Source organism: Pseudophryne corroboree, chromosome 2 (assembly GCF_028390025.1).
Source record: "Pseudophryne corroboree isolate aPseCor3 chromosome 2, aPseCor3.hap2, whole genome shotgun sequence".
Taxonomy (NCBI): domain Eukaryota; kingdom Metazoa; phylum Chordata; class Amphibia; order Anura; family Myobatrachidae; genus Pseudophryne; species Pseudophryne corroboree.
Genome location: NC_086445.1, coordinates 1,005,928,329 through 1,005,954,000, shown reverse-complemented (window position 1 = coordinate 1,005,954,000; position 25,672 = coordinate 1,005,928,329). Strand labels below are relative to the sequence as shown.

The window sequence follows — 25,672 nt, the reverse complement described above, 5'->3', positions numbered from 1 at the left end:
ACACTCAGCATGCCTGCCTGTGTATACCATGTTCCTTTCCTCATTGCCTTGTCTAGCAGTGCTCATTACAGTGACTGTAGGTCATACTCAGCATGCCTGCCTGTGTATACCATGTTCCTTTCCTCATTACCTTGTCTAGCAGTGCTCATCACAGTGACTGTAGACCACACTCAGCATGCCTGTGTGTGTATACCATGTTCCTTTCCTTATTGCCTTGTCTAGCAGTGCTCATCACAGTGATTGTAGACCATACTCAGCAGGCCTGCCTGTGTATACCATGTTCCTTTCCTCATTGCCTTGTCTAGCAGTGCTCCTTACAGTGACTGTAGACCACACTCAGCATGCCTGCCTGTGTATACCATGTTCCTTTTCTCATTACCTTGTCTAGCAGTGCTCATCACAGTGACTGTAGGTCATACTCAGCATGCCTGCCTGTGTATACCATGTTCCTTTCCTCATTGCCTTGTCTAGCAGTGCTCATCACAGTGACTGTAGGTCATACTCAGCATGCCTGCCTGTGTATACCATGTTCCTTTCCTCATTACCTTGTCTAGCAGTACTCATTACAGTGACTGTAGACCACACCCAGCATGCCTGCCTGTGTATACCATGTTCTTTTCATCATTGCCTTGTCTAGTGCTCATCACAGTGACTGTAGACCACACTCAGCATGCATGCCTGTGTATACCATGTTCCCTTCATCTTCACCTTGTCTAGCAGTGCTCATCACAGTGACTGTAGGTCACACTCAGCATGCATGCCTGTGTATACCATGTTCCTTTCCTCATTACCTTGTCTAGCAGTGCTCATCACAGTGACTGTAGGTCACACTCAGCATGCATGCCTGTGTATACCATGTTCCTTTCCTCATTGCCTTGTCTAGCAGTGCTCATCACAGTGACTGTAGGTCACACTCAGCATGCATGCCTGTGTATACCATGTTCCTTTCCTCATTGCCTTGTCTAGCAGTGCTCATCACAGTGACTGTAGGTCACACTCAGCATGCATGCCTGTGTATACCATGTTCTTTTCCTCATTGCCTTGTCTAGTGCTCATCACAGTGACTGTAGCCCACACTCAGCATGCATGCCTGTGTATACCATGTTCCTTTCCTTATGACCTCGTCTAGCAGTGCTCATCACAGTGACTGTAGGTCACACTCACCATGCATGCCTGTGTATACCATGTTCCTTTCCTCATGACCTTGTCTAGCAGCGCTCATCACAGTGACTGTAGATCACACTCAGCATGCATGCCTGTATATACCATGTTCCTTTCCTCATTGCCTTGTCTAGCAGTGCTCATCACAGTGACTGTAGACCACACTCAGCATGCATGTCTGTGTATACCATGTTCCTTTCCTCATGACCTTGTCTCGCAGTGCTCATCACAGTGACTGTAGATCACACTAAGCATGCATGCCTGTGTATACCATGTTCCTTTCCTCATTACCTTGTCTAGCAGTGCTCATCACAGTGACTGTAGATCACACTCAGCATGCATGCCTGTGTATACCATGTTCCTTTCCTCATTGCCTTGTCTAGCAGTGCTCATCACAGTGACTGTAGATCACACTCAGCATGCATGCCTGTATATACCATGTTCCTTTCCTCATGACCTTGTCTAGCAGTGCTCATTACAGTGACTGTAGGTCACACTCAGCATGCATGCCTGTGTATACCATGTTCCTTTCATCATTACCTTATCTAGCAGTGCTCATCACAGTGACTGTAGGTCATACTCAGCATGCCTGCCTGTGTATACCATGTTCCTTTCCTCATTGCATTGTCTAGTGCTCATCACAGTGACTGTAGGTCACACTCAGCATGCATGCCTGTGTATACCATGTTCCTTTCCCCATTACTGTACCTTGTCTAGCAGTGCTCATCACAGTGACTGTAGACCACACTCAGCATGCATGCTTGTGTATACCATGTTCCTTTCCCCATTACCTTGTCTAGCAGTGCTCATTACAGTGACTGTAGGTCACACTCAGCATGCATGCCTGTGTATACCATGTTCCTTTCCTCATTACCTTGTCTAGCAGTGCTCATCACAGTGACTGTAGGTCACACTCAGCATGCCTGACTGTATATACCATGTTCCTTTCCTCATTACCTTGTCTAGCAGTGCTCATTACAGTGACTGTAGACCACACTCAGCATGCCTGCCTGTGTATACCATGTTCCTTTCCTCATTGCCTTGTCTAGCAGTGCTCATTACAGTGACTGTAGGTCACACTCAGCATGCATGCCTGTGTATACCATGTTCCTTTCATCATTACCTTGTCTAGCAGTGCTCATCACAGTGACTGTAGGTCATACTCAGCATGCCTGCCTGTGTATACCATGTTCCTTTCATCATTACCTTGTCTAGCAGTGCTCATTACAGTGACTGTAGACCACACTCAGCATGCCTGCCTGTGTATACCATGTTCCTTTCCTCATTGCCTTGTCTAGCAGTGCTCATTACAGTGACTGTAGGTCACACTCAGCATGCATGCCTGTGTATACCATGTTCCTTTCATCATTACCTTGTCTAGCAGTGCTCATCACAGTGACTGTAGGTCATACTCAGCATGCCTGCCTGTGTATACCATGTTCCTTTCATCATTACCTTGTCTAGCAGTGCTCATTACAGTGACTGTAGACCACACTCAGCATGCCTGCCTGTGTATACCATGTTCCTTTCCTCATTGCCTTGTCTAGCAGTGCTCATTACAGTGACTGTAGGTCATACTCAGCATGCCTGCCTGTGTATACCATGTTCCTTTCCTCATTACCTTGTCTAGCAGTGCTCATCACAGTGACTGTAGACCACACTCAGCATGCCTGTGTGTGTATACCATGTTCCTTTCCTTATTGCCTTGTCTAGCAGTGCTCATCACAGTGATTGTAGACCATACTCAGCAGGCCTGCCTGTGTATACCATGTTCCTTTCCTCATTGCCTTGTCTAGCAGTGCTCCTTACAGTGACTGTAGACCACACTCAGCATGCCTGCCTGTGTATACCATGTTCCTTTTCTCATTACCTTGTCTAGCAGTGCTCATCACAGTGACTGTAGGTCATACTCAGCATGCCTGCCTGTGTATACCATGTTCCTTTCCTCATTGCCTTGTCTAGCAGTGCTCATCACAGTGACTGTAGGTCATACTCAGCATGCCTGCCTGTGTATACCATGTTCCTTTCCTCATTACCTTGTCTAGCAGTACTCATTACAGTGACTGTAGACCACACCCAGCATGCCTGCCTGTGTATACCATGTTCTTTTCATCATTGCCTTGTCTAGTGCTCATCACAGTGACTGTAGACCACACTCAGCATGCATGCCTGTGTATACCATGTTCCCTTCATCTTCACCTTGTCTAGCAGTGCTCATCACAGTGACTGTAGGTCACACTCAGCATGCATGCCTGTGTATACCATGTTCCTTTCCTCATTACCTTGTCTAGCAGTGCTCATCACAGTGACTGTAGGTCACACTCAGCATGCATGCCTGTGTATACCATGTTCCTTTCCTCATTGCCTTGTCTAGCAGTGCTCATCACAGTGACTGTAGGTCACACTCAGCATGCATGCCTGTGTATACCATGTTCCTTTCCTCATTGCCTTGTCTAGCAGTGCTCATCACAGTGACTGTAGGTCACACTCAGCATGCATGCCTGTGTATACCATGTTCTTTTCCTCATTGCCTTGTCTAGTGCTCATCACAGTGACTGTAGCCCACACTCAGCATGCATGCCTGTGTATACCATGTTCCTTTCCTTATGACCTCGTCTAGCAGTGCTCATCACAGTGACTGTAGGTCACACTCACCATGCATGCCTGTGTATACCATGTTCCTTTCCTCATGACCTTGTCTAGCAGCGCTCATCACAGTGACTGTAGATCACACTCAGCATGCATGCCTGTATATACCATGTTCCTTTCCTCATTGCCTTGTCTAGCAGTGCTCATCACAGTGACTGTAGACCACACTCAGCATGCATGTCTGTGTATACCATGTTCCTTTCCTCATGACCTTGTCTCGCAGTGCTCATCACAGTGACTGTAGATCACACTAAGCATGCATGCCTGTGTATACCATGTTCCTTTCCTCATTACCTTGTCTAGCAGTGCTCATCACAGTGACTGTAGATCACACTCAGCATGCATGCCTGTGTATACCATGTTCCTTTCCTCATTGCCTTGTCTAGCAGTGCTCATCACAGTGACTGTAGATCACACTCAGCATGCATGCCTGTATATACCATGTTCCTTTCCTCATGACCTTGTCTAGCAGTGCTCATTACAGTGACTGTAGGTCACACTCAGCATGCATGCCTGTGTATACCATGTTCCTTTCATCATTACCTTATCTAGCAGTGCTCATCACAGTGACTGTAGGTCATACTCAGCATGCCTGCCTGTGTATACCATGTTCCTTTCCTCATTGCATTGTCTAGTGCTCATCACAGTGACTGTAGGTCACACTCAGCATGCATGCCTGTGTATACCATGTTCCTTTCCCCATTACTGTACCTTGTCTAGCAGTGCTCATCACAGTGACTGTAGACCACACTCAGCATGCATGCTTGTGTATACCATGTTCCTTTCCCCATTACCTTGTCTAGCAGTGCTCATTACAGTGACTGTAGGTCACACTCAGCATGCATGCCTGTGTATACCATGTTCCTTTCCTCATTACCTTGTCTAGCAGTGCTCATCACAGTGACTGTATGTCATACTCAGCATGCCTGACTGTGTATACCATGTTCCTTTCCTCATTACCTTGTCTAGCGGTGCTCATCACATTGACTGTAGACCACACTCAGCATGCATGCTTGTGTATACCATGTTCCTTTCCTCATTACCTTGTCTAGCATTGCTCATCACAGTGACTGTAGGTCACACTCAGCATGCATGCTTGTGTATACCATGTTCCTTTCATCATTACCTTGTCTAGCAGTGCTCATCACAGTGACTGTAGGTCACACTCAGCATGCATGCCTGTGTATACCATGTTCCTTTCCCCATTACCTTGTCTAGCAGTGCTCATCACAGTGACTTAGGAGAAACTACTCTGCAATAGCCACTTATGGGGGACTTTTTTTTATTTTTTATTTTATTATAACATTTGTTATACAGTAATATTTTGAGCTCTAAGAAGACATATACTATTATCACAATGTGAACATGTTTCTGCCAGATCATGGAATGTTCTACAGTAACTCTCATTAATGCCATCAATGCAAAAAAAACAGTAAAAAATAAACACATTAATGCATGAAAATGGATGAGGTGACACAGAAAACTTGAAAGAAGAAGAAACCATACAGCAGTAACTCACAGACTGTTTAACATATGACTACACAGCAATGAATGTGTTAATGGAAGTAACGTCAATACAAGTCTATTCCCCTTTCTAGAAATGTGCCGCGTTCCACAGGCCGAATCCTCCATGGCCTCAGGCTAGCAGCAGTCTGTTCCAGGGGTTTATTTGGGCAAGTTTCTGCTCTGCTGTAAGGTAAACAGTGGAGTGGAAAAGGTGCCCTAAATAGGAATGTTTTCCTGCTTTCATCTGGGTTTGGTAGTTTTATTTAGCAGAGAATCCAGTTCCATTCCTGTCCTTGGCATTGCACATCTGGTTTGATGTGGCTGTAAAGAAAGCAGAAAGATTGGGCGTGTGCCAATCACAGCTACTAATTTAAGGCGCAACATTCACAAGATATGCTGAAAAGTAATTTCTATGTGAGTGGAGGCTAAAAACCTGCGTATCCGGCCTTTAGATCGACCTCACTTAGGTTGGCAGTCATTAGGTCGAGCACTATTGATCGACATGGTCTTTAGGCATACTTGCCTACTCTTCCGGAATGGGCGGGAGGCTCCTGAAAATCGGGTGACCCTCCCGGCCCCCCGGAAGATCAGGCAAGTCTCCCGATTTCAGGGGTCCCCCCTTGCCGGCCGCCCACTTAGCGAGTAAAGTGGGCGGTCCGGGCAGGCGATGATGCGATTGTTGAATCGCGTCATCATAGCCACGCCCCCTGCTGTATAATGCCGGTAATAGAGCGGCATTACACAGTGGGGGCGTGGCTTACATGACACTATCCTGCAGCCACGCCCCCATTCCACCTCTACTATGCCCCGGTCTGCCTCTGGCCCGCCCCCCCCTCATGTCACGTCACTACCTGCCCCCCTGCTGAGCCTCACAGAATCGCAAGTGAAATAATTAGCTCCACCTGTGGATCTTTTAAAATGTGTCAGTGAGTAATTAATACACCTGTGCACCTGCCGGGTGACCTGAAAAACGTGAGCTGTGTGGGGTCCCGAGGACAGAGATTGAGAACCACTGCTCTAGACACACATAAGTACCGCCCACTTCCATCACATGACTCTTTCTTAAGCGGTATTGATAGGCAAGGTGAAACTGGCAAGAGGTACCTCCTCAGCTACCCTGAACATGACTATCGCGGCCAGGTCCCGGCTGGAACCCACAGCTCCCCCAACCTCCCGGCGCCGTCTCAGTTTGACTAGCATGGCTAGGTCCCGGTCAATGCCCACAGCTCCACCGACCACCCGGCGCTGTCTCAGCGTGGTTAGCACAGCCAGGTCCCGGCCAGCGCCTGCAGCTCCTGGCTTGACCGTTGCTTGGAACAGCAAGAGGGCAGGCTTGCGGCTGTGTGCTGCGGTGGGCGATCGCCCTTATCGCCCCCTGTCTAAATCCGCCATTTCCTTCACACCACAGTTACCATATATTATACACAGCATTAATGCTGCAAATGATACAAGCTTTATGGCTGATGCTTATACTAGCATTGTCCCTGTACACTCCAAAGGCCCCAGTGTTGCTTAACACCATTGTACAGATAATGCCTGTTGGTTTAGACTGGGGTCCTGTGGTCTCATTTAGATCAATGATACACGGTTATTGCTGCAGTGACTTCATGGCTGAGAAGTATGGGCTTGATTCAGGTTCAGATGTAATAAGCATTGCTGCTGCTTCCTTGCTTCCTAGACATATGAACATAGGAATCATAATGCACGTGTGATGTGTTCTATAAGATTATGCAGGACGGTGGAAGAATAAAGTGCTCTAAGTGTCCACCTACTGGTCACACTTGGTATGGCAGCAAGTATCTTCTCTCTCCAAACTTCAAGATTATTTGCCAAAGGGGATTTCTGCTGTAAAATACCCAACCTTTCAGGCCTGTATTTACATAGTGCACATACAGGCCTGACCTGTAAAAGCAAGACCATACTTAACACACAATTCTTATTAAAAATATACTATTTGTGCTGTTATTTATATATTTATATCATTTAACGCATACAGATGGGTCCACAGTTATCTTGGCTAATTTGCTGCGCCTAGGCACAACATGGTTTATTAACATAAACCCTACATTTATTGTTCTCAGCTGCAATACAATACAGAGAACAATACTGCAGGGGATTAAGTCGTTAGAGCAGGGGATTAAGTCCGATTGCCCACTCTCAGTTAATCCTATTGAAGGTCAAGATAAACATGGACCCATCTGTAATTGCCTATTTTTTTGTACCTCTGCTCTGGAAACCAGGGGGCATGACACTGTGCACGTGCTAACACTGTACAATGATGCAATTTTGCATCATTGTGCTGCATTGGTGATGGCATGATGATTGGTTGGTTGGATGATCGGTTGGATCCCTCTCAGTGGGAAAGTGCGATAAGAAGCTCATAGGCTTTTGGGGCTTGGTTCATATGCAGCACGTGGCCGAGCCTTCGAAAACTGCATTTTCTGAGGCTTGGCCGCATTTATAAGCTTCCTGCATCCAACCCCAGACATGTACTCTGCTCCTACTTTTGCAGAATTATAGGTCCACTGGAAATGAGCCTTACATCATTAGCCCTCTTCTCCCCTAAAATCTCATATAAAAATCTCGCCCAGTAAACTGGTCCGAAACTAAGATTTTCGTCACCTGGGGCAAGGCAGTAATTTGGCAACCCCCCCCCCCCCCAAAAAAAAAAAACACACACAAAAGAACAACAACATACAAACCCTGTCAGACTAAAATAATCAGATTATCAAAATCTTGAGAAAAGGGGATACTACTGGACAATATTCCCCTGTGTGCCTCAAATGCCCTATGCGTCACATGCCCCGCCAGCGTGTTCAACTATATGCTCCACTGTGTGTCCCCATACATTGCATATCATAACACTTCATCACTGCACTATATTCCCCTATCCACTGCACTACATCACTATACTACTTCCCCTACACGCTGCACTACATCACTATACTACATGCCCCTATGCACTGCACTACATACCCTATATGCTACACTACATGCCCTTATATGCTACAACACATCAGTGCACTACATACCCCTTTATACTGCAATTCATTACTACAATACATACCCTATATGGTACACTACATCTTTACACTACCCCCCCCCCCCCCTTCCCCTATAAGCTACACCAAATCCCCCCATCTGGGAGGCAACGGGGTGGTTGATACTGCTAACTGAGAGCACAGTGCGCTTCTATAGCTTCTATAGCTTGGACGGTGCACCGCACACTTGTCGCAGCACTGCATGGCAAAGAAGAGAGTTTAAGACAGTAGCCGACATGGGAGAGAGAAAAACAAAATACCCTGCACTCCATGGTGCCCTCTCAAATCCTGCACTGGGGCGCATGTCACCTTACCCCCCCCCCCCCCCCCCCCCACACACACACACACACACACACACACAGTTACGGCCCTGTTGTAAACAAAAACTGATTTGTGCTCGGGGAATAAATATGAGACACGTGTGTGTAACTAGCCTGCTGTTATTTGGGAACGCCCCTTAGAACAGGCAAAACTTTGCCCCCTAAGACCCCTTATTCCCCCCACAACATAAGTTGCCCTTCCTGTGACACATACCAGGCTCCCTGCTTAGAAATGTAGAAATTACACCAACAAAAATATTTCAAGAAGAAAAAAAATACTCCGCCGACGTTACTTGATCTATGAAAGGAGCGAGACATGAAAAGGGATAAATGGAAAGTTATTTATATGAATCAGCTCAGAGATATTTCACTCACCACAATCCGGCACTAAAACATTACTGCCATTACCTGGGAAGGGAGGGAGCTGCAGAGATCACCAGCTGGGGCCCTTATATCCTGAGCACGCCCTCTGTACATGCAATGTACTGTACTTCTCTGTCTGCAGTGTGCGTACTGAGTGACTCTCCCCGACACCCAGAAAAGTGGGAGAGAGCTCCGGAGGCTGCCCAAACTCCCCTTGATTTACAATGCCAGCAATTTCAGCATTGTACTGTATAGCAGGGGGCCCCCACACTTTTCATTTGGCCCACACTCCCCTGTACTGACAAGCTGGCTGCAGTTTCCTGAAAGGGACGGGCGAAAAAACGCCAAGCATATAATTTGCTCTGCACGTGGCCGGAAAGTGAGCATGCACTCTTTCCTGGGCAATATGGGGGTAATTCCAAGTTGATCGCAGCAGGAAATTTTTTAGCAGTTGGGCAAAACCATGTGCACTGCAGGGGAGGCAGATATAACATGTGCAGAGAGAGTTAGATTTGGGTGGGGTGTGTTCAATCTGCAATCTAAATTGCAGTGTAAAAATAAAGCAGCCAGTATTTACCATGCACAGAAACAAAATAACCCACCCAAATCTAACTCTCTCTGCAAATGTTATATCTGCCCCCCCTGCAGTGCACATGGTTTTGCCCAACTGCTAAAAAAATTCCTGCTGCGATCAACTTGGAATTACCCCCAATATGTTATGTATTCTCCTTAGCACAAAGGGCCTAATTCAGACTTGCGATGTCATCTCACTTGTGCGATCGCCTCTGCCTGATTGTCAGACAGAGGTGGTCGAGGAGAGAGTCGGCGGCATTGCGACGGCGTATTCGGGGCGCGGTCCGGAAAACACAGGTGGGGCGGGCCGCAGTGGCTGTGTGACGTCACATGCAGCCGCTGCAGCCAAAAACATGGTGGTTAGCTGTCTGCCTCTGCAGCTAAGCTGCGTAGGCAGAGAGCTACTTGGCAGGTGCGAAAGCATCGCCACTGCAATGCTTTTGCACGTCTGGGGGGGGGGGAAGGAGGCACATCTGCGGTGTCTCCCCGCATGTCAAAGATTTTGATCGTAGATGTGCGTTTTTTCACACATCTATGATCAGGTCTGAATTAGGAACTACTGTATGTTATGCTCTCTCAGGTGCAACATGCTACACAGGTTGAGTTTCCCTTATCCAAAACGCCTGGGATCAGAAGTATTTTGGATATCGGATTTTGGAATAATTGCATACCATAATGAGACATCATATAATGGGATCCAAGTCTAAGCACAGAATGCATTTATGTATCATATACACCTTATACACACAGCCTGATGGTAACTTTAGCCAATATTTTTAATAACTTTGTGCATTAAACACAGTGGGGTATATTTACTAAGGTCCCGATTTTGACCGAGATGCCGTTTTTTCTTCAAAGTGTCATTTCGGTAATTTACTAAGCAAAAATCTCGGCAGTGATGAGGGCATTCGTAATATTTTGGAAGTCCTAGTAAAAAATCACGAATCTATACACCATCGGTCAAATACGCCTGTAATTTGGTAGAAATCGGTAATTTACTAAAAAGTGCAAATCACAAACACTGCCGACAATAGCCAAACACTGCCGTGCTGAAATACAATTTGTGAAAAAGTGCTAAAGAAAAACCAGACCTGCTTTTTTATCCTGTGTTTGGATAGGCATGCAGGGATCCATGAGATCCGTGCATGTTTATCAGTGGGAAGGGGATGGGAAAGTGTTTATTTTTCGGAAAAAAATTGCGTGGGGTCCCCCCTCCTAAGCAAAACCAGCCTCGGGCTCTTTGAGCCGGTCCTGGTTGCAAAAATATGGGGGGAAAAATGATAGAGGTTCCCCCATATTTAAACAACCAGCACCGGGCTCTGCGCCTGGTCCTGGTTCCAAAAATACGGGGGACAAAAAGCGTAGGGGTCCCCCGTATTTCTGAAACCAGCACCGGGCTCCACTAGCCAGATACATAATGCCACAGCCGCGGGACACTTTTATATAGGTCCCGGCGGCCCTGGCATTACATAACCAACTAGTCACCCCTGGCCGGGGTACCCTGGAGGAGTGGGGACCCCTTCAATCAAGGGGTCCCCCCCCTCCAGCCACCCAAGGACCAGGGGTGAAGCCCGAGGCTGTCCCCCCCCATCCAAGGGCTGCGGATGGGAGGCTGATAGCCGTTTTGTAAAAAAATTAATATTGTTTTTAGTAGCAGTACTACAAGTCCCAGCAAGCCTCCCCCGCAAGCTGGTACTTGGAGAACCACAAGTACCAGCATGCGGAGGAAAACCGGGCCCGCTGGTACCTGTAGTACTACTACCAAAAAATTACCCCAATAAAAACATAAGACACACACCTTGAAAGTATAACTTTAATGCATACATCCACACCTCCATATACACATACTTACCTTATGTTCACACGAGGGTCGGTCCTCTTCTCCATGTAGAATCCATGGTGTACCTGTGGAAAAAATTATACTCACAAAATCCAGTGTAGAAGGCTCTTCTTCTTGTAATCCATTTGTAATCCAGGTACTTGTCAAAATAAAAAAACGGATACCCGACCTCGCACTGAAAGGGGCCCCATGTTTTCACATGGGACCCCTTTCCCCGAATGCCAGAAACCCCCTCTGACTTATGTCTAAGAGGGTTCCATCAGCCAATCAGGGAGCGCCACATTGTGGCACCCTCCTGATTGGCTGTGTGCTCCTGTACTGTATGACAGGCAGCACCCGGCAGTGTTACAATGTAGCGCCTATGCGCTCCATTGTAACCAATGGTGGGAACTTTGTGGTCAGCGGTGAGGTTACTTTCGGTCAACCGCTGACCACAAAGTTCCCACCATTGGTTATAATGGAGCGCATAGGCGCTACATTGTAACACTGCCGGGTGCTGCCTGTCATACAGTACAGGAGCACACAGCCAATCAGGATGGTGCCACAACGTGGCGCTCCCTGATTGGCTGATGGAACCGTCTTAGACATAAGTCAGAGGGGGTTCCTGGCATTCAGGGAAAGGGGTCCCATGTGAAAACATGGGGCCCCTTTCAGTGCGAGGTCGGGTATCCGTTTTTTTATTTTGACAAGTACCTGGATTACAAATGGATTACAAGAAGAAGAGCCTTCTACACTGGATTTTGTGAGTATAATTTTTTCCACAGGTACACCATGGATTCTACATGGAGAAGAGGACCGACCCTCGTGTGAACATAAGGTAAGTGTGTGTATATGGAGGTGTGGATGTATGCATTAAAGTTATACTTTCAAGGTGTGTGTCTTATGTTTTTATTGGGGTATTTTTTTAGTAGTAGTACTACAGGTACCAGCGGGCCCGGTTTTCCTCCGCATGCTGGTACTTGTGGTTCTCCAAGTACCAGCTTGCGGGGGAGGCTTGCTGGGACTTGTAGTACTGCTACTAAAAACAATATTCATTTTTTTACAAAACGGCTATCAGCCTCCCATCCGCAGCCCTTGGATGGGGGGGGGACAGCCTCGGGCTTCACCCCTGGTCCTTGGGTGGCTGGAGGGGGGGGACCCCTTGATTGAAGGGGTCCCCACTCCTCCAGGGTACCCCGGCCAGGGGTGACTAGTTGGTTATGTAATGCCAGGGCCGCCGGGACCTATATAAAAGTGTCCCCCGGCTGTGGCATTATGTATCTGGCTAGTGGAGCCCGGTGCTGGTTTCAGAAATACGGGGGACCCCTACGCTTTTTGTCCCCCGTATTTTTGGAACCAGGACCAGGCGCAGAGCCCGGTGCTGGTTGTTTAAATATGGGGGAACCTCTATCATTTTTTCCCCCATATTTTTGCAACCAGGATCGGCTCAAAGAGCCCGAGGCTGGTTATGCTTAGGTAGGGGGACCCCACGCAATTTTTTGGGGGATTTTAACACTGATTTTTTTTATTTACAAGGTGCACAATGAAGCCCAGCACGGATCTCTCAGATCCGGCCGAGATTCATTGTATTAAAGTCGGCAGTGTTTTACAAGTCATTCACGTAAAACACTGCCAATAAAAACGAATGACATCGACATCGGTAAAACCGAAAATGCAGAATACGGCAGCTTAGTAAATTAGTCGTACTAAATTCAAAAAGTTGCAACTTTACACTTTCGATGTCATTCGTGATTGAACTTTGACCTCAAACGGGAAAATACGATTTTAGTAAATATACCCCAGTGTGTGTACATTCCTCAATTCATTTATGTTTCATATACACCCTATACACACAGCCTGAAGGTAATTTAATACTATATTTTTAATAACTTTGTGTATTAAACAAAGTTTGTGTACATTGAGCCACCAGAAAACAAAGGTTTCACTATCTCAGTCTAACTAAAAAAAATTCGTATTTCGCAATATTCCGTATTACAGAATATTTGGATATGGGGTACTCAACCTGTATACTCTTTCCTGGGCAATATGTTATGTATTCTCCTTAGCATTATGTTAAGCTCTGTCTGGGGCAATATGTTAGTTTCTCTCAGCAATACGTTGTGCATCCTCCTGGGCAATACGATATTCTCTCTCTCTGCAATGTTATGCTTTCTCACGGGCAATATGTTATACTCTCTCCTGGGCAATATGTTATACTCTCTCCTGGGCATTATGTTATATTCTCTCCTGGGCAATATGTTATACTCTCTCCTGGGCATTATGTTATACTCTCTCCTGGGCATTATGTTATACTCTCTCCTGGGCAATATGTTATACTCTCTCCTGGGCATTATGTTATACTCTCTCCTAGGCATTATGTTATACTCTCTCCTGGGCATTATGTTACACTCTCTCCTGGGCAATATGTTATACTCTCTCCTGGGCATTATGTTATACTCTCTCCTGGGCATTATGTTATACTCTCTCCTGGGCATTATGTTATGCTCTCTCCTGGGCAATATGTTATACTCTCTCCAGGGTAATATGTTATGCTGTCTCCTGGGCATTATGTTATATTCTCTCCTGGGCAATATGTTATACTCTCTCCAGGGTAATATGTTATGCTGTCTCCTGGGCATTATGTTATATTCTCTCCTGGGCAATATGTTATACTCTCTCCAGGGTAATATGTTATGATCTCTCCTGGGCATTATGTTATACTCTCTCCTAGGCATTATGTTTTACTCTCTCCTGGGCAATATGTTATACTCTCTCCTGGGCATTATGTTATACTCTCTCCTAGGCATTATGTTTTACTCTCTCCAGGGTAATATGTTATGCTCTCTCCCGGGCATTATGTTATACTCTCTCCTGGGCATTATGTTATACTCTCTCCCAGGCATTATGTTATACTCTCTCCTGGGCATTATGTTATACTCTCTCACGGGCAATATGTTATACTCTCTCCTGGGCATTATGTTATACTCTCTCCTGGGCATTATGTTATACTCTCTCCTGGGCAATATGTTGTACTCTCTCCTGTGTAATTATTATTATTATTATCCTTTATTTATATGGTGCCACAAGGGTTCCACACACCCAATTACAGAGTACATATGCACATAATCAAAACAGGAAAACAGTGACTTACAGACTTACAGACAGTACAGGACAAGTACAGAGTAACTAAACATAGCTACATTGGCAGATGACACTGAGATAAGTATCAGGTGGCCGAAAACTGCAGGATTTGGGGAAGTGGAGCATTATTAAAGTAAGAAAAGGATAAGCACATGAGGGAAGAGGGCCCTACTCATGAGAGCTTACATTCTAAAGGGGGGGCAGACAGACGGGTGACACAGATGGGGTAGACAGAGCGTGGAACAAAGGGTTAGGATGAGATTTGGGTGGGTTTGGTAAAGAAGTGGGTCTTGGGAGACTGTTTGAGGTTTTGTAGAGAGGTGGAGAGTCTGAGGGGGAGAGGTAGAGAATTCCAGAGAAATGGAGCAGAACCTGAAAAATCTTGGAGATAGGAGTGGGAGGAAGTAATCAGTAGGCAGGAGAGTTGGCGTGCATTACCAGAGCGAAGAGGACGGGTGGGAGTGTAAAGGGAGATAAGGTCAGAGATGTAAATGGGAGAGGAGTGGGTGGGTGTTTAGTAAGTGAGTGTGAGAAGTTTGAATTGTATTCTGAAAGGGAAGGGGAGCCAGTGAAGGGCTTGTAGGAGAGGGGAGGTGGACGTAGTGCTTCTGGTGAGGAAGATGAGCCGGGCTGCAGCATTGAGGATAGATTGGAGGGGAGAGAGGTAATTGTCAGGGAGGCCAGTTAGGAAGAGATTACAGTTGTCCAGTCTGGAAATGATCAGTGAGTAGATAATGGTCTTAATGGTAATATATTATACCCTCTCCCGGGCAATATGTTATACTCTCTTCTGGGAATATGTTATATGTTAATATACCCTGTACTTGTCCTATATTGTCTTGAACTGTAAGTCACTGTTTTGTTGTTTTGCTTATTTGTTTTTGCTTATTAGTGCTACAATGTTCCCCACCTGGCCTATGTGGTTCAGGGATGGTCCAATTTTACCTAACAATTGCCAGTGGGCCTGCGCATATTATGATAACACTTCTAGTAATGGCGATCTTGAGTAAGAGGGAAAAAAGAGGTGTGTGCAGTGAACTCATCAGATGATTGGATGGCAGTACTATCCAATCAGGCGTCACATTCACTTTCACTAAACACGCCTCCTGTTCCTACTTGTTGTAAGTTCCAGTCCTCTTGAGTTGAAATCTGGAGTCATCCAACTTTCTTCCCAAGCTTGAAAAGAGCATAGAGAGGGGGCATGTTGTAAGTAATGTCTGGGCTCGCAGTAAGGGAGGGTATCCTACAGTGTACTGCCCGTTAATTGCAAAAGCCACACCATACACAATGCCAACACTCAGAATGACCTTGTAAACCTCGCTTAACATACCACAAATAACTGATGTAAAAATACAGTTTGCAACAGATGGAAAGCAGGACCTGGAATGGGCAGGGAGTTTTCCACTGGAGTGAAGTTCACATTTCTTAAAATTCCCCTAAAATGCATTCAGCATAATAACCCTGCTCAATGCCAACATCACTGTCAAGATCTCCTATCAAGACGCTGACTAATGTTCCCTTTAAGCTGAATGCTCTGTACCCCAAATGTTTAAGGTTAAAGGTCCGCTCTGCACTGAGACACTGCTGCATGGAGCAAAAGTGCATGTTTGCTTTATATATTGTATAGGGCAGAGGTTCTCAAACTCGGTCCTCGGGAGCCCACACAGTGCATGTTTTGCAGGTAACCCAGCAGGTGCACAGGTGTATTAATTACTCACTGACACATTTTAAAAGGTCCACAGGTGGAGCTAATTATTTCACTTGCGATTCTGTGAGGAGACCTGCAAAACATGCACTGTGTTGGCCCCCAAGGACCGAGTTTGAGAACCTCTGGTATAGAAGATGCAGTCAATTTACCTCTAATCAAAATCCCGACGGTCGAAAACCCGACATGAACAAAATACCGACATTTAAAATACCGACAAGGTCAAAATACCGTCATGTAAAATGCAGACAGGTCAAAATGCAGACATGAGTTTTTCATGATTTTTTCATTGAAACCGACTTGTTCATACTTTACCATCCCAGTGGACCTGGAGGGGGAATATAATAGTGTGCTGGAGGGGGAATATAATAGTGTGCCGAGCGCAGCGAGGCACCGTGCCCGAAGCATAGCGAGCACATGCGGTACACTTTTATGGTGTCCATGTCGACCTATGTCGACATACACACACACACACAAAAAATGAAAAATGCATGTCGGTATTTTGACCTGTCGTCATTTTACATGTCGGTATTTTGACCTTGTCTGTATTTTAAATGTCGGTATTTTGTCCATGTCGTGGTTTTGACCTTGTCGGGATTTTGACCATCGGTCAGTTGCTGTCAGGATTTTGACCGTCGGGATTTTGATTGGAGGTATTTTATACTGATCCCTACATACATATTAGTATCACTTATATATTCTTCATACAGTAATAACTTCACTTCTGCTATCCTGACCACTGTGTACTGCTCTGTGTTACCATGTGCTATCCTGTGCCACTGTGTACTGCTCTGTGTTACCATGTGCTATCCTGTGCCACTGTGTACTGCTCTGTGTTACCATGTGCTATCCTGACCACTGTGTGCTGCTCTGTATTATCATGTGCTATCCTGTGCCACTGTGTGCTGCTCTGTGTTACCATGTGCTATCCTGTGCCACTGTGTGCTGCTCTGTGTTACCATGTGCTATCCTGTGCCACTGTGTGCTGCTCTGTGTTACCATGTGCTATCCTGTGCCACTGTGTGCTGCTCTGTGTTACCATGTGCTATCCTGTGCCACTGTGTGCTGCTCTGTGTTACCATGTGCTATCCTGTGCCACTGTGTACTGCTCTGTGTTACCATGTGCTATCCTGTGCCACTGTGTGCTGCTCTGTGTTACCATGTGCTATCCTATGCCACTGTGTACTGCTCTGTGTTACCATGTGCTATCCTGTGCCACTGTGTGCTGCTCTGTGTTACCATGTGCTATCCTATGCCACTGTGTACTGCTATCCTGTGCCACTGTGTACTGCTCTGTGTTACCATGTGCTATCCTGTGCCACTGTGTGCTGCTCTGTGTTACCATGTGCTATCCTATGCCACTGTGTGCTGCTCTGTGTTACCATGTGCTATCCTATGCCACTGTGTGCTGCTCTGTGTTATCATGTGCTATCCTATGCCACTGTGTACTGCTCTGTGATACCATGTGCTATCCTGTCCCACTGTGTGCTGCTCTGTGATACCATGTGGTATCCTGTGCCACTGTGTGCTGCTCTGTGTTACCGTGTGCTATCCTGTGCCACTGTGTACTGCTCTGTGATACCATGTGGTATCCTGTGCCACTGTGTGCTGCTCTGTGATACCATGTGGTATCCTGTGCCACTGTGTGCTGCTCTGTGATACCATGTGCTATCCTATGCCACTGTGCGCTGCTCTGTGTTACCATGTGGTATCCTGTGCCACTGTGTACTGGTCTGTGTTACCATGTGCTATCCTGTGCCACTGTGTGCTGCTCTGTGTTACCATGTGCTATCCTGTGCCACTGTGTGCTGCTCTGTGATACCATGTGCTATCCTGTGTCACTGTGTACTGCTCTGTGTTACCATGTGCTATCCTATGTCACTGTGTGCTGCTCTGTGTTACCATGTGCTATCCTGTGCCACTGTGTACTGCTCTGTGTTACCATGTGCTATCCTGTGTCACTGTGTGCTGCTCTGTGTTACCATGTGCTATCCTGTGCCACTGTGTGCTGCTCTGTGTTACCATGTGCTATCCTGTGCCACTGTGTACTGCTCTGTGTTACCATGTGCTATCCTGTGCCACTGTGTGCTGCTCTGTGTTACCATGTGCTATCCTGTGCCACTGTGTGCTGCTCTGTGATACCATGTGGTATCCTGTGCCACTGTGTGCTGCTCTGTGATACCATGTGCTATCCTATGCCACTGTGCTGATCTGTATTATCATGTGCTATCCTGTGCCACTGTGTGCTGCTCTGTGTTACCATGTGCTATCCTGTCCCACTGTGTGCTGCTCTGTGATACCATGTGCTATCCTGTGCCACTGTGTACTGCTCTGTGATACCATGTGCTATCCTGTGCCACTGTGTGCTGCTCTGTTACCATGTGCTATCCAATGCCACTGTGTACTAATCTGTGATACCATGTGGTATCCTGTGCCACTGTGTGCTGCTCTGTGTTACCATGTGCTATCCTGTGCCACTGTGTGCTGCTCTGTGATACCATGTGCTATCCTGTGCCACTGTGTACTGCTCTGTGATACTATGTGCTATCCTGTGCCACTGTGTTCTGCTCTGTGATACCATGTGCTATCCTGTGCCACTGTGTGCTGCTCTGTGTTACCATGTGCTATCCTGTCCCACTGTGTGCTGCTCTGTGATACCATGTGCTATCCTGTGCCACTGTGTGCTGCTCTGTATTACCATGTGCTATCCTGTGCCACTGTGTGCTGCTCTGTGATACCATGTGCTATCCTGTGCCACTGTGTGCTGCTCTGTGTTGCCATGTGCTATCCTGTCCCACTGTGTGCTGCTCTGTGATACCATGTGCTATTCTGTGCCACTGTGTGCTGCTCTGTGTTACCATGTGCTATCCTGTCCCACTGTGTGCTGCTCTGTGATACCATGTGCTATCCTATGCCACTGTGTGCTGCTCTGTGTTACCATGTGGTATCCTGTGCCACTGTGTACTGGTCTGTGTTACCATGTGCTATCCTGTGCCACTGTGTACTGCTCTGTGTTACCATGTGCTATCCTGTGCCACTGTGTGCTGCTCTGTGTTACCATGTGCTATCCTGTCCCACTGTGTGCTGCTCTGTGATACCATGTGCTATCCTGTGCCACTGTGTACTGCTCTGTGATACCATGTGCTATCCTGTGCCACTGTGTGCTGCTCTGTTACCATGTGCTATCCAGTGCCACTGTGTACTAATCTGTGATACCATGTGGTATCCTGTGCCACTGTGTGCTGCTCTGTGTTACCATGTGCTATCCTGTGCCACTGTGTGCTGCTCTGTGATACCATGTGCTATCCTGTGCCACTGTGTACTGCTCTGTGATACCATGTGCTATCCTGTGCCACTGTGTTCTGCTCTGTGATACCATGTGCTATCCTGTGCCACTGTGTGCTGCTCTGTGTTACCATGTGCTATCCTGTCCCACTGTGTGCTGCTCTGTGATACCATGTGCTATCCTGTGCCACTGTGTGCTGCTCTGTATTACCATGTGCTATCCTGTGCCACTGTGTGCTGCTCTGTGATACCATGTGCTATCCTGTGCCACTGTGTGCTGCTCTGTGTTACCATGTGCTATCCTGTCCCACTGTGTGCTGCTCTGTGATACCATGTGCTATCCTGTGCCACTGTGTGCTGCTCTGTGTTACCATGTGCTATCCTGTCCCACTGTGTGCTGCTCTGTGATACCATGTGCTATCCTATGCCACTGTGTGCTGCTCTGTGGTACCATGTGGTATCCTGTGCCACTGTGTACTGGTCTGTGTTACCATGTGCTATCCTGTGCCACTGTGTACTGCTCTGTGTTACCATGTGCTATCCTGTGCCACTGTGTGCTGCTCTGTGTTACCATGTGCTATCCTGTCCCACTGTGCTGATCTGTATTATCATGTGCTATCCTGTGCCACTGTGTACTGCTCTGTGTTACCATGTGCTATCCTGTGCCACTGTGTGCTGCTCTGTGTTACCATGTGCTATCCAATGCCACTGTGTGCTGCTCTGTGTTACCATGTGCTATCCTGTGCCACTGTGTGCTGCTCTGTGATACCATGTGCTATCCTGTGCCACTGTGTACTGCTCTGTGATACCATGTACTATCCTGTGCCACTGTGTTCTGCTCTGTGATACCATGTGCTATCCTGTGCCACTGTGTGCTGCTCTGTGTTACCATGTGCTATCCTGTCCCACTGTGTGCTGCTCTGTGATACCATGTGCTATCATGTGCCACTGTGTGCTGCTCTGTATTACCATGTGCTAGCCTGTGCCACTGTGTGCTGCTCTGTGATACCATGTGCTATCCTGTGTCACTGTGTGCTGCTCTGTGATACCATGTGCTATCCTATGCCACTGTGTGCTGCTCTGTGATACCATGTGCTATCCTGTGCCACTGTGTGCTGCTCTGTGTTACCATGTGCTATCCTGACCACTGTGTGCTGCTCTGTGATACCATGTGGTATCCTGTGCCACTGTGTGCTGCTCTGTGATACCATGTGGTATCCTGTGCCACTGTGTGCTGCTCTGTGTTACCATGTGCTATCCTGTCCCACTGTGTGCTGCTCTGTGATACCATGTGCTATCCTGTGCCACTGTGTACTGCTCTGTGATACCATGTGCTATCCTGTGCCACTGTGTGCTGCTCTGTGTTACCATGTGGTATCCTGTGCCACTGTGTGCTGCTCTGTGTTACCATGTGCTATCCTGTCCCACTGTGTGCTGCTCTGTGATACCATGTGCTATCCTATGCCACTGTGTACTGCTCTGTGATACCATGTGCTATCCTGTGCCACTGTGTGCTGCTCTGTATTACCATGTGCTATCCTGTGCCACTGTGTGCTGCTCTGTGATACCATGTGCTATCCTGTGCCACTGTGTACTGCTCTGTGATACCATGTGGTATCCTGTGCCACTGTGTGCTGCTCTGTGTTACCATGTGCTATCCTGTCCCACTGTGTGCTGCTCTGTGATACCATGTGCTATCCTGTGCCACTGTGTACTGCTCTGTGATACCATGTGCTATCCCGTGCCACTGTGTGCTGCTCTGTTACCATGTGCTATCCAGTGCCACTGTGTACTGCTCTGTGATACCATGTGCTATCCTGTGCCACTGTGTGCTGCTCTGTGTTACCATGTGCTATCCTATGACACTGTGTGCTGCTCTGTGTTACCATGTGCTATCCTGTGCCACTGTGTGCTGCTCTGTGATACCATGTGCTATCCTGTCCCACTGTGTGCTGCTCTGTGATACCATGTGCTATCCTGTGCCACTGTGTGCTGCTCTGTGATACCATGTGGTATCATGTGCCACTGTGTGCTGCTCTGTATTACCATGTGCTATCCTGTCCCACTGTGTGCTGCTCTGTGATACCATGTGCTATCCTGTGCCACTATGTGCTGCTCTGTGTTACCATGTGCTATCCTGTCCCACTGTGTGCTGCTCTGTGATACCATGTGGTATCCTGTGCCACTGTGTGCTGCTCTGTGTTACCATGTGCTATCCTATGCCACTGTGTACTGCTCTGTGATACCATGTGCTATCCTATGCCACTGTGTGCTGCTCTGTGTTACCATGTGGTATCCTGTGCCACTGTGTGCTGCTCTGTGATACCATGTGCTATCTTGTGCCACTGTGTGCTGCTCTGTGTTACCATGTGCTATTCTATCCCACTGTGTGCTGCTCTGTGATACAATGTGCTATCCTATGCCACTGTGTACTGCTCTGTGATACCATGTGCTATCCTGTGCCACTGTGTACTGCTCTGTGATACCATGTGCTATCCTGTGCCACTGTGTGCTGCTCTGTGTTACCATGTGCTATCCTGTGCCACTGTGTGCTGCTCTGTGTTACCATGTGCTATCCTGTGCCACTGTGTGCTGCTCTGTGTTACCATGTGCTATCCTGTCCCATTGTGTGCTGCTCTGTGATACCATGTGCTATCCTGTGCCACTGTGTGCTGCTCTGTATTACCATGTGCTATCCTGTCCCACTGTGTACTGCTCTGTGTTACCATGTGCTATCCTGTCCCACTGTGTACTGCTCTGTGATACCATGTGCTATCCTGCGCCACTGTGTACTGCTCTGTGATACCATGTGCTATCCTGTCCCACTGTGTGCTGCTCTGTGATACCATGTGCTATCCTGTGCCACTGTGTACTGCTCTGTGATACCATGTGCAGGGCCGGCTCTAGACCTTATGGCGCCCAGGGCAAAAGTTTCCTGCGGTGCCCCCCCCCCCCATGAAGGTCAAATAGAGTTGGTGCGCGCTGAAGGCGCGCGTCCAAAAATAGGGGCGTGGCTTCTTCATAGAGAAGAGGTATGGCCACAGTTATCTCCCTGTACTTGGGCCCCCCTGTAGCTGTACCCCCAGTAGATTTGCCCCCCAGTAGTTTTGCCCCCTGTAGTTGTGACCCCTGTAGTTGTGCCCCCTGTAGCAGTGCCCCCAATAGTTGTGAGCCCAGTAGTTGTGCCCCCTGTAGCAGTGCCCCCAGTAGTTGTGACCCCTGTAGTTGTGCCCCCTGTAGCAGTGCCCCCAGTAGCAGTGCCCCCTGTACTTGTGACCCCTGTAGTTGTGCCCCCTGTAACAGTGCCCCCAGTAGCAGTGCCCCCTGTAGTTGTGATACCTGTAGTTGTGCCCCCAGTAGATGTGCCCCTCATAGCTGTGCCCCAGCTGATTTGCCCCTTGTAGCTGTGCCCCTTGTAGCTGTGCCCCCTGTAGTTGTGCTCCCAGCAGTTGTGACCCCTGTAGTTGTGACCCCTGTAGCTGTGCCAGTGCCCCCAGTAGTTGTGCCCCCTGTAGCTGTGCCAGTGCCCTCAGTAGTTGTGCCCCAGTAGCGCCGCACACACACACACATTTAAAAAACCCCACACACAATACTTGCCGCTCCTGCTGCGCTGCCCTCCATCTCCGGCCGCCGGCTCCTCCCTACTATGGAAGAGACGTCATGACGTCTCTCCCATAGCAGCGCCGCTCAGACACTAGGGGTCAATTATGACCTCTAGTGTCAGTCAGCGATGCCAGCTGCAGCGGGCGCCCACGGTGCCTGCTACAGACGGGGGGAGGGGGGATTAGTATGCGGCTCTTGGCACGGCGGCGGCGCCCCGGGGCAAAAAGCCTGCTTGCCCGTGGCAAGAGCCGCTACTGACCATGTGCTATCCTATGCCACTGTGTGCTTATCTGTATTACCATGTGCTATCCTGTGCCACTGTGTGCTGCTCTGTGATACCATGTGCTATCCTGTGCCACTGTGTGCTGCTCTGTGATACCATGCGCTATCCTGTGCCACTGTGTGCTGCTCTGTGTTATCATGTGCTATCCTATGCCACTGTGTGCTGCTCTGTGTTACCATGTGCTATCCTATGCCACTGTGTGCTGATCTGTATTATCATGTGCTATCCTGTGCCACTGTGTGCTGATCTGTATTATCATGTGCTATCCTGTGCCACTGTGTGCTGCTCTGTGTTACCATGTGCTATCCTGTGCCACTGTGGGCTTATCTGTATTACCATGTGGTATCCTGTGCCACTGTGTGCTGCTCTGTGTTACCATGTGCTATCCTATGCCACTGTGTGCTGCTCTGTGTTACCATGTGCTCTCCTATGCCACTGTGTGCTGCTCTGTGATACCATGTGCTATCCTGTCCCACTGTGTGCTGCTCTGTGTTACCATGTGCTATCCTATGCCACTGTGTGCTGCTCTGTGATACCATGTGCTATCCTGTGCCACTGTGTGCTGCTCTGTGTTACCATGTGCTATCCTATGCCACTGTGTGCTGCTCTGTGTTACCATGTGCTATCCTGTGCCACTGTGTGCTGCTCTGTGATACCATGTGCTATCCTGTGCCACTGTGTGCTGATCTGTATTATCATGTGCTATCCTGTGCCACTGTGTGCTGCTCTGTGATACCATGTGCTATCCTGTGCCACTGTGTGCTGCTCTGTGTTACCATGTGCTATCCTATGCCACTGTGTGCTGCTCTGTGTTACCATGTGCTATCCTGTGCCACTGTGTGCTGCTCTGTGATACCATGTGCTATCCTGTGCCACTGTGTGCTGATCTGTATTATCATGTGCTATCCTGTGCCACTGTGTGCTACTCTGTGTTACCATGTGCTATCCTGTGCCACTGTGGGCTTATCTGTATTACCATGTGGTATCCTGTGCCACTGTGTGCTGCTCTGTGATACCATGTGCTATCCTGTCCCACTGTGTGCTACTCTGTGTTACCATGTGCTATCCTATGCCACTGTGCTGATCTGTATTATCATGTGCTATCCTGTGCCACTGTGTGCTGCTCTGTGTTACCATGTGCTATCCTGTCCCACTGTGTACTGCTCTGTGATACCATGTGCTATCCTGTGCCACTGTGTACTGCTCTGTGTTACCATGTGCTATCCTGTGCCACTGTGTGCTGCTCTGTGATACCATGTGCTATCCTGTGCCACTGTGTGCTGCTCTGTGTTACCATGTGGTATCCTGTGCCACTGTGTGCTGCTCTGTGTTACCATGTGCTATCCTGACCACTGTGTGCTGCTCTGTGATACCATGTGCTATCCTGTGCCACTGTGTGCTGCTCTGTGTTACCATGTGCTATCCTGTGCCACTGTGTACTGCTCTGTGTTACCATGTGCTATCCTGTGCCACTGTGTACTGCTCTGTGATACCATGTGGTATCCTGTGCCACTGTGTGCTGCTCTGTGTTACCATGTGCTATCCTGTGCCACTGTGTGCTGCTCTGTGTTACCATGTGCTATCCTGTGCCACTGTGTGCTGCTCTGTGTTACCATGTGCTATCCTGTGCCACTGTGTACTGCTCTGTGTTACCATGTGCTATCCTGTGCCACTGTGTGCTGCTCTGTGTTACCATGTGCTATCCTGTGCCACTGTGTGCTGCTCTGTGTTACCATGTGCTATCCTGTGCCACTGTGTGCTGCTCTGTGTTACCATGTGCTATCCTGTGCCACTGTGTACTGCTCTGTGTTACCATGTGCTATCCTGTGCCACTGTGTACTGCTCTGTGATACCATGTGGTATCCTATGCCACTGTGTGCTGCTCTGTGTTACCATGTGCTATCCTGTGCCACTGTGTGCTGCTCTGTGTTACCATGTGCTATCCTGTCCCACTGTGTGCTGCTCTGTGATACCATGTGCTATCCTGTGCCACTGTGTGCTGCTCTGTGTTACCATGTGCTATCCTGTGCCACTGTGTACTACTCTGTGATACCATGTGCTATCCTGTGCCACTGTGTACTACTCTGTGATACCATGTGCTATCCTGTGCCACTGTGTGCTGCTCTGTTACCATGTGCTATCCTATGCCACTGTGTGCTGCTCTGTGATACCATGTGCTATCCTGACCACTGTGTACTGCTCTGTGATACCATGTGCTATCCT

The 25,672-nt window shown here is 48.0% G+C and overlaps 1 protein-coding gene across 4 annotated transcripts in view; it reads left to right on the top strand.

Annotated features, from left to right (window-relative positions):
• The window catches only part of ERG (ETS transcription factor ERG), a 388,215-nt gene that overhangs the window by 341,657 nt on the left and 20,886 nt on the right, over positions 1-25,672 (top strand). The gene's annotated exons all lie outside the window — the stretch shown is intronic.